Source organism: Arachis ipaensis, chromosome B8 (assembly GCF_059453495.1).
Source record: "Arachis ipaensis isolate K30076 ecotype BB chromosome B8, ASM5945349v1, whole genome shotgun sequence".
Lineage (NCBI taxonomy): Eukaryota > Viridiplantae > Streptophyta > Magnoliopsida > Fabales > Fabaceae > Arachis > Arachis ipaensis.
Genome location: NC_142443.1, coordinates 53,840,427 through 53,848,026, shown reverse-complemented (window position 1 = coordinate 53,848,026; position 7,600 = coordinate 53,840,427). Strand labels below are relative to the sequence as shown.

The 7,600-nt window shown below is 35.2% G+C and overlaps 1 non-coding gene across 1 annotated transcript; it reads right to left on the bottom strand.

Moving 5' to 3' along the window:
- Nucleotides 1–6,402: 6,402 nt before the first annotated feature.
- On the bottom strand, nt 6,403–6,510 carry LOC148548128 (small nucleolar RNA R71). Its single transcript, XR_015898640.1, has one exon. It is a non-coding gene; the product is annotated as a small nucleolar RNA R71 (small nucleolar RNA).
- Nucleotides 6,511–7,600: the final 1,090 nt, after the last annotated feature.

Sequence of the window (7,600 nt, the reverse complement as noted above, 5' to 3'; positions counted from 1 at the left end):
CTTCTCATTCTTCTTATCTTTTATTTTATTTTACTTAATTTATTTGCATATTTTCATTCATTGCATATATTTATTTTTCTAAATTTATTATTTTACCATTGGTGTTCAAATGTTCTTATTCAACTGTTACATCTTTTCTGGTATTTTCTTGGTGCCTAGTGACTTGTTTAATTCTGATTGAGTAATATTATTTACATCAATGCCAATCTTTTATATTTGTATTACTTTTGCATTGACATGAATTTATATTATCTCTCCTTCTCCTCTCTCTTCCCCATTATTCTACATTTTGTACCACTGGCATGCCATGGCCTCTATTATTTTCTCACTTGCATGTTGTAGCTACCATGTACTTGAGACCCCCATTATTTGGCATTAACCCACCCATACTATATTTATTTTCCTATCTTTATTTCTGGGTTACTCTTCTTCCCTTTTTCTTTCAGGATGGCCACCCGAAAGAGAACCGGAAGACGTTTACATGGGGAGACAGGCAAGTCAATCTGCACAATCTATAGAGAAAAGCATTAGTTGAAGCCACCCGTCCACTTGCACATCTCAGCATGCACCGAGGACGGTGCAATCTTTAAATGTGGGGAGGTCGATACCGATCTCCATGGGTTAGTTACTCTTCTATCTCAACACCTTTATTTTTCTTGTTAGTTGTTGCATTTGCATGTTTAATTGCATATTTGTTTGATTTTTTTTGCATACTTTACCACTTGGTTGAAGTAATATTTTCTTTTTCAAGAAAATTTTTAGAGAATTTTACTAATTTGAATAAAATTTAATGTTACACTTGTTTGAAGAGATATTATACTGGAACATGGTTTAGAATTCAAACACACAAAACCTGTGAGATTTCTGAGCCTATTTGAATTGGTTACATTTTATCAACCAAAATTCTATTTTAGTGTGTATTTTTCTCTCTAAAATTGTGATCTTTGTCTTGCTTAATTCTATATTTCCATTGTTTGCATGCACTTATATGATTGAGGCCTTTGTTTCACTGAGCTTACATACCCATATGGCCTTACCTTTCATTATCCTTTGCAAACCAATTTGAGCCTATTTTACCCCTTTGTTCTTTACTTTAGCACATCATTAACTCTAAGCGGAAAATAATATTGTCCTTAATTTGAATCCTTGGTTAGCTTAGACTAGTGAGAGTGCTCATGAATTAAGTATGGGGAAAAGTGGGTTTGGAAATATTTGGTTTAAGAATTGGGTGTTATATATCTTTATGAAAAGGTGAAAGAAATATTTAGGACATGTTCATGCATTCAATAATTTAATCATATGCATTGAGAAAAACAAAATAAAAAAAATTATATATATAAAAAAAAGAAGAAAAAGAGAAAAAGAAAAGAAAAAGAGCAATTAAGCAAAAAGGGGACAAAATGCCCTAAAGTAAGTGAAAGCAATGCATATGTAATGTACTTGAAATTAGAATGCATGAATATGTGGAAAACATGGTTAATGGATAGTTAGATATTATATTATGATTACATGGATTGTCTAAAGTTAGGTGGAAAGTTTAAGTTAATTAAGGATTCAAATTTTAGTCCACTTGGCCAAATACAATCCTACCTTGACCCTAACCCCATTACAACCCTTAAAAGACCTTTTGATTTGTGTATTTATGCATTAAATTTATGTTGATTGTTAGATGAAGAGCAAGCCTTAGAAAGCAAGGTTAGTAGAGAATTGAGAGAATTGAACCTAAAACACTTGAGTGATTAGAGTGTATACACTACCAGTGAGGGTTCGATGCTCAATCCCTTGTTCCCTGCTTTCATGAGCTATTTTCTTCTTGCAAGTCTATTTGTACTTCATTTTCATGATTTGAATTAGTGAAATCCAGTTCATATTTCTTCTTGAAAGATTTGTTTACTTTTAACCAAGTAGGTAGAAACATTTTGCATGTAGTTGCATTCATATAGATAGGATTGCATTTCATACATCCTACCATTCCTCTTCATTTTTATAGCTTCTCTTGAGCTTAGCATGAGGACATGCTATTGTTTAAGTATGGGGAGGTTGATAAACCCATATTTTATGATATATTTTGTGCTTAGTTTGAGTGATTTATTCAATCCTTCATCCACTTATTCATATTAATTGCATGGTTTTACTTCTCCTTCCTTATTATGTGATGTATGTGAAAAACATGTTTCCTATGCTTTAAAATTAATTATTTTAATTACCTTTATTTCCATTCGATGCCGTGATTAGTGTGTTGAGTAGTTTCAGATCCTCTAAGGCAGGAATGACTTAAAGGATGGAAAGGAAACATATAAAAATGGAAGGAAAGTGCAAAACGGAGTTCTGAAGAAACTGGCATTCACGCGATCGCATGGACGACGCGATCGCGTGCCAAGTGCGAATCAACAGCGACGCGGCCGCATGACTAACGCGACCGCGCGCCTTAAGCAGAACGAATATGACGCGGTCGCATGACTGACGCGACCGCGTGGCAAGGAAAAGCTCCGAACAACGCGACCGCGTGACCCACGCGGACGCGTGACAGAGGCCACGCACCAGAAATTGCAGAAAATCCTCATAGCGAATTCTGAAGCCCTTTTTGGCCCAAATCCAAGTCCAGAAGGCATAGACCAGAGGTTATGAAGTGAGGGAATGCATCCATTCAGGGGGAGCTCGCCAATTTTCACTTTCCATGAATTAGATTTAGTTTGGAGAGAGGTTCTCTCCTCTCTCTTTAGGATTAGGATTTAGAATTAGGATTTTTATTCACTTTCAGAATTATCTCTTTTGATTAGGTTCAATATTCCTTTTATTTACTTTTGCAAGCGACTTTATGAATCCTTTCATGTTACAGATTACTCTTTTATTAATGTTAATTGAGGTATTTCAGTTTAATATTGATTTCTTTTATTTATGCTATTGTTGCTTTTACTCTGAAGACATCTTTATTCCAAGTAGATTTATTTTTCTCCTTTTGGTCTTGGTTAAGAAATCAGTAACTCAAGAGTTATCAAACTCAAACGTGATTGATAATTGTTATCTTTGTTAATTGAATTGAACTTCCATAATCCCAATCTTTTCTTAGGAAATAAATAGGATTCGAAGATCAAACCAATTAATCCCTTGACCTTCCTTTATCTTAGTAAAGGTTAACAAAGTGGAATTAAGATTCACCATCATCATCATTGATAAGGATAGCTAGGATAGGACCTCCAATTTCTCATACCTTGCCAAAAGTTTGCCTTACAGTTATTTATTTATTTTAATTGCCATTTAATTTATTTGTCATTAAATTACTCGTTCCTCATTCTTGAAACCCCAAATTTACAATCTCCATAACCAATAATAAGAACATACTTCCCTGCAGTTCCTTGAGAAGACGACCCGAGGTTTAAATACTCGGTTATCAATTTTAAAGGGGTTTGTTACTTGTGACAACCAAAACGTTTGTACGAAGGGATTTTTGTTGGTTTAGAAACTATATCTACAACGCGACTGTTTTATTAAAATTCTTTACTGGCAAAAATCTCAACGTCAGTGATGCCTAAGATACAGCTTGCCATAGAAAGGAGTATGAATGATTGGATGAAGACAATAGGAAAGCAAAGGTTCAGGAGGAACGAACGCATCTCTATACGCTTATCTGAAATTCTCACCAATGAATTACATAAGTATCACTATCTTTATTTTATATTTTATTTATCTTTTAATTACTAAATCTCCATAATCAATTGAATCCGCCTGACTGAGATTTACAAGGTGACCATAGCTTGCTTCAATCCGACAATCTCCGTGGGATCGACCCTTACTCACGTAAGGTTTATTACTTGGACGACCCAGTGCACTTGCTGGTTAGTTGTGCGAAGTTGTGACAAAGAAGTAAGATTATGAACGTGCATATTGAGTTTTTAGCACCGTTACCAAGGAATGGAACCGTCACGATTTCTGCGCACCAAGTTTTTGGCGCCGTTGCCGGGGATTGTTCGAGTTTGGACAACTGACGATTCATCTTGTTGCTCAGATTAGGTAATTTTATTTTAATTTTAAGCTTTTTGTTTTTATTATTCGTATTTTCGAAAAAAAATTTAACTATTTTCAAAAATATATTTTTATTCATAATTTTTAAGAATGAATTCTAGTGTTTCATGATGATTTGTTGAATCCTGGCTGGCTGTAAGCCATGTCTAATCTTTTGGACTGGGATTTCAACTTATCATCACAAGAGCTTGTTGATCTTCACCCATTTGGTAGTTACACACATAGTTGTTGTATACATGGGAGGTATCAATATCTGCTGAAGCTTGGCTGGCCATTGGCCATGTCTAGTGTTTTGGACCGGAGCTTTCACTGAAAACTTGGCTGGCTAGTAAGCCATGTATAATTCCTAGACTGGAGCTTTAGACTAACATTGCAGATTCCTGGAATTCTTATTAAAAATTTTGAAATCCTTATTTTTCTTTTTTCAATTAATCTTCGAAAAATCCAAAAAAAAACTTTATAAAATCATAAAATCAAAAATAATTTTGTGTTTCTTGTTTGAGTCTTGTGTCAAATTATAAGTTTGGTGTCAATTGCATATTTTTCAAACTTTCTTGCATTTTTCGAAAACTCATGCATGTGTTCTTCATGATCTTCAAGTTGTTCTTGACAAGTCTTCTTGTTTGATCTTCATATTTTCTTGTTTTGTGTCTTTTCTTGTTTTTCATATGCATTTTCAATTTCTTAGTGTCTAAATATTAAAAATTTCTAAGTTTGGTGTCTTGCATGTTTTTCTTTTCTTAAAAAATTTTCAGAAATATGTTCTTGATGTTCATCTTGACATTCTAAGTGTTCTTGGTGTTCATCTTAACATTCAAAGTGTTCTTGCATGCATCATTTGTTTTGATCCAAAATTTTCATGCATTGAGTCTTTTTGGTGTTTTTCTCTCTCATCATTAAAAATTTAAAAATAAAAAAATATCTTTCCTTTTTCACTCATAAATTTTCGAAAATTTGAGTTGACTTTTTCAAAACTTTTTAAAAATTTAGTTGTTTCTTATGAGTCAAATCAAATTTTTAATTTAAAAATTCTATCTTTTTCAATTCTTTTTCAAAAATCAAATCTTTTTCATTTTTTCTTTCATATTTTCGAAAATTTCAAATTGATTTTCAAAATCTTTTTCTTATCTTTTTCGAATTCAATGTTAACATTTAATATTTTGATTCAAAAATTTTTCAAGTTGTTACTTGCCTATTAAGAAAGGATCAATCTTTAAACTCTAGACTCATATCTTTTTAGTTTCTTGTTAGTCAAGTAATCAACTTTAATTTCAAAATCAAATCTTTTTAAATTTCTTTTTCAAATCTTTTTCAAAATAAGTTTCAATCTCATCTTTTCAAAATCAATTTCAAAATCTTTTCTAACTTCTTTTCTAACCTCTTATCTTTTCAAAAATTGATTTTCAAATCTTTTTCAAACTAATCCTATCTTTTTATTTGATTCTTATCTTTTTTTTTTCAAAACTACCTAACTAATTCTATCTCTAATTTTTGAAAATCACCTTCATCTTTTTCAAAATTCCTTTTTAAATTAACTAATTGTTTTAAATTTAATTTAATTTGATTTAATTTTTCCTTTCTTAATTTTCAAATTTTTATTTTTAATTCTAATTTAAAAACAAAAATACTTTTATTTTATTTTATCTAATTTTCGAAAATTCTTCTCCTGCACCTCCTTCTATTTATTTATTTATTTACTAGCACCCCTCTTCATCTAAGAATTCGAACCTACTCCTCACCCTTGTGTTTGAATTCTCCTTCTTCTATTCATATCTTCTTCTACTTACATAAAGGAATATCTATACTGTGACATAGAGGATTCCATATTTTCTGTTCTATTCTTTTTCATATGAGCAGGAACAAGGACAATAACATTCTTGTTGAAGCTGATCCTGAGCCTGAAAGAACTCTAAAGAGGAAGCTAAGGGAAGCTAAAGCACAACTCTCGGAGAAAATCTGACAGAAATTTTCAAAAAAGAAGGAGACATGGCCGAAAATAATAACAATGCAAGGAAGATGCTTGGTGACTTTACTGCACCTAATTCCAATTTACATGGAAGAAGCATCTCAATCCCTGCCATTGGAGCAAACAATTTTGAGCTGAAACCTCAACTAGTTTCTCTGATGCAACAGAATTGCAAGTTTTATGGACTTCCATCCGAAGATCCCTTTCAGTTCTTGACTGAATTCTTGCAAATCTGTGATACTATTAAGACCAATGGGGTTGATCCCGAGGTCTACAGGCTTATGCTTTTCCCATTTGCTATAAGAGATAGAGCTAGAATATGGTTGGACTCTCAACCTAAAGACAGCCTGAACTCTTGGGATAAGCTGGTCACGGCTTTCTTAACCAAGTTCTTTCCTCCTCAAAAGCTTAGCAAGCTTAGAGTGGATGTTCAAACCTTCAGACAGAAGGAAGGTGAATCCCTCTATGAAGCTTGGGAGAGATACAAGGAACTGACCAAAAATTGTCCTTCTGACATGCTTTCAAAATGGACCATCCTGGATATATTCTATGATGGTCTGTCTGAATTATCAAAGATGTCATTGGACCATTCTGCAGGTGTATCCATTCACCTAAAGAAAATGCCTGCAGAAGCTCAAGAATTCATTGACATGGTTGCAAATAACCAGTTCATGTACACTTCTGAAAGGAATCCTGTGAGTAATGGGATGCCTCAGAGGAAGAGAGTTCTTGAAATTGACAAGGTTCTGAAAACTGGTTCGGACCGGCCGGTCGAACCGATTGAACCGTGAACCGTTGAAGAAAACGACTCGGACAAACACTAAAACCGTAAATTTCAAAAATCGAAATTGAACCGGTGAACCGGCCAGGAACCGGTCGGTCGAACCGAACCGTGATCCGGCCGGTTTTTTGAAGGGGGGAATGAAACGTCGCCGTTTCAGCTGCTGCAGTTAGCCCTAACTCCATTATCAATGCCCAGATCTAAATTCCACTCCAGAACGCCTCTGCTTCTCTCACACTCAATCTCCATCCTCTGCACTTAGCCCTAGCTCCTGGCCGTTCCCTTACCTCCGTCCAGCCACCGCCTCGTGCCGCCGCCGTCGTTCCTTCCAACAGCCACCGTCTGCTCGCTCACCTTCCCTCCATCACACAGCAGCCATCGATATCAACCTTCCCTTCCATCGCGCAGAAATCGCAACCTTCCTCCGTCGCGCAGCCATACCGCCGCCGGTACTATCTCTGTTCTCCGCAACCACTGTCCCAGTTCGAAGCCCGTTCGAAGGTACTCCACCACTGTCTTGGTCACTCGGTGTCTCTATCTCCCATCGTGCAGCCATCGCAACCTTCCTCCCTCGCGCAGCCACGCCGCCGCCGGCACTATCTCTGTTCTCCGCAACCACTGTCCTAGTTCGAAGCCCGTTCGAAGGTACTCCACCACTGTCTTGGTCACGCGGTGTCTCTATCTCCCTTTTGCATGCTCTGTTGAAGGCTTCTTCTAGCTTCTAGGTAAATTTTTATTAACTATGATTGAACCATTATTAATGTTTGATTCTGCGAAGCTCTGTGAACTGTGAAGTCACTGAATTGTGAACTGAATTACTGATTTAATGA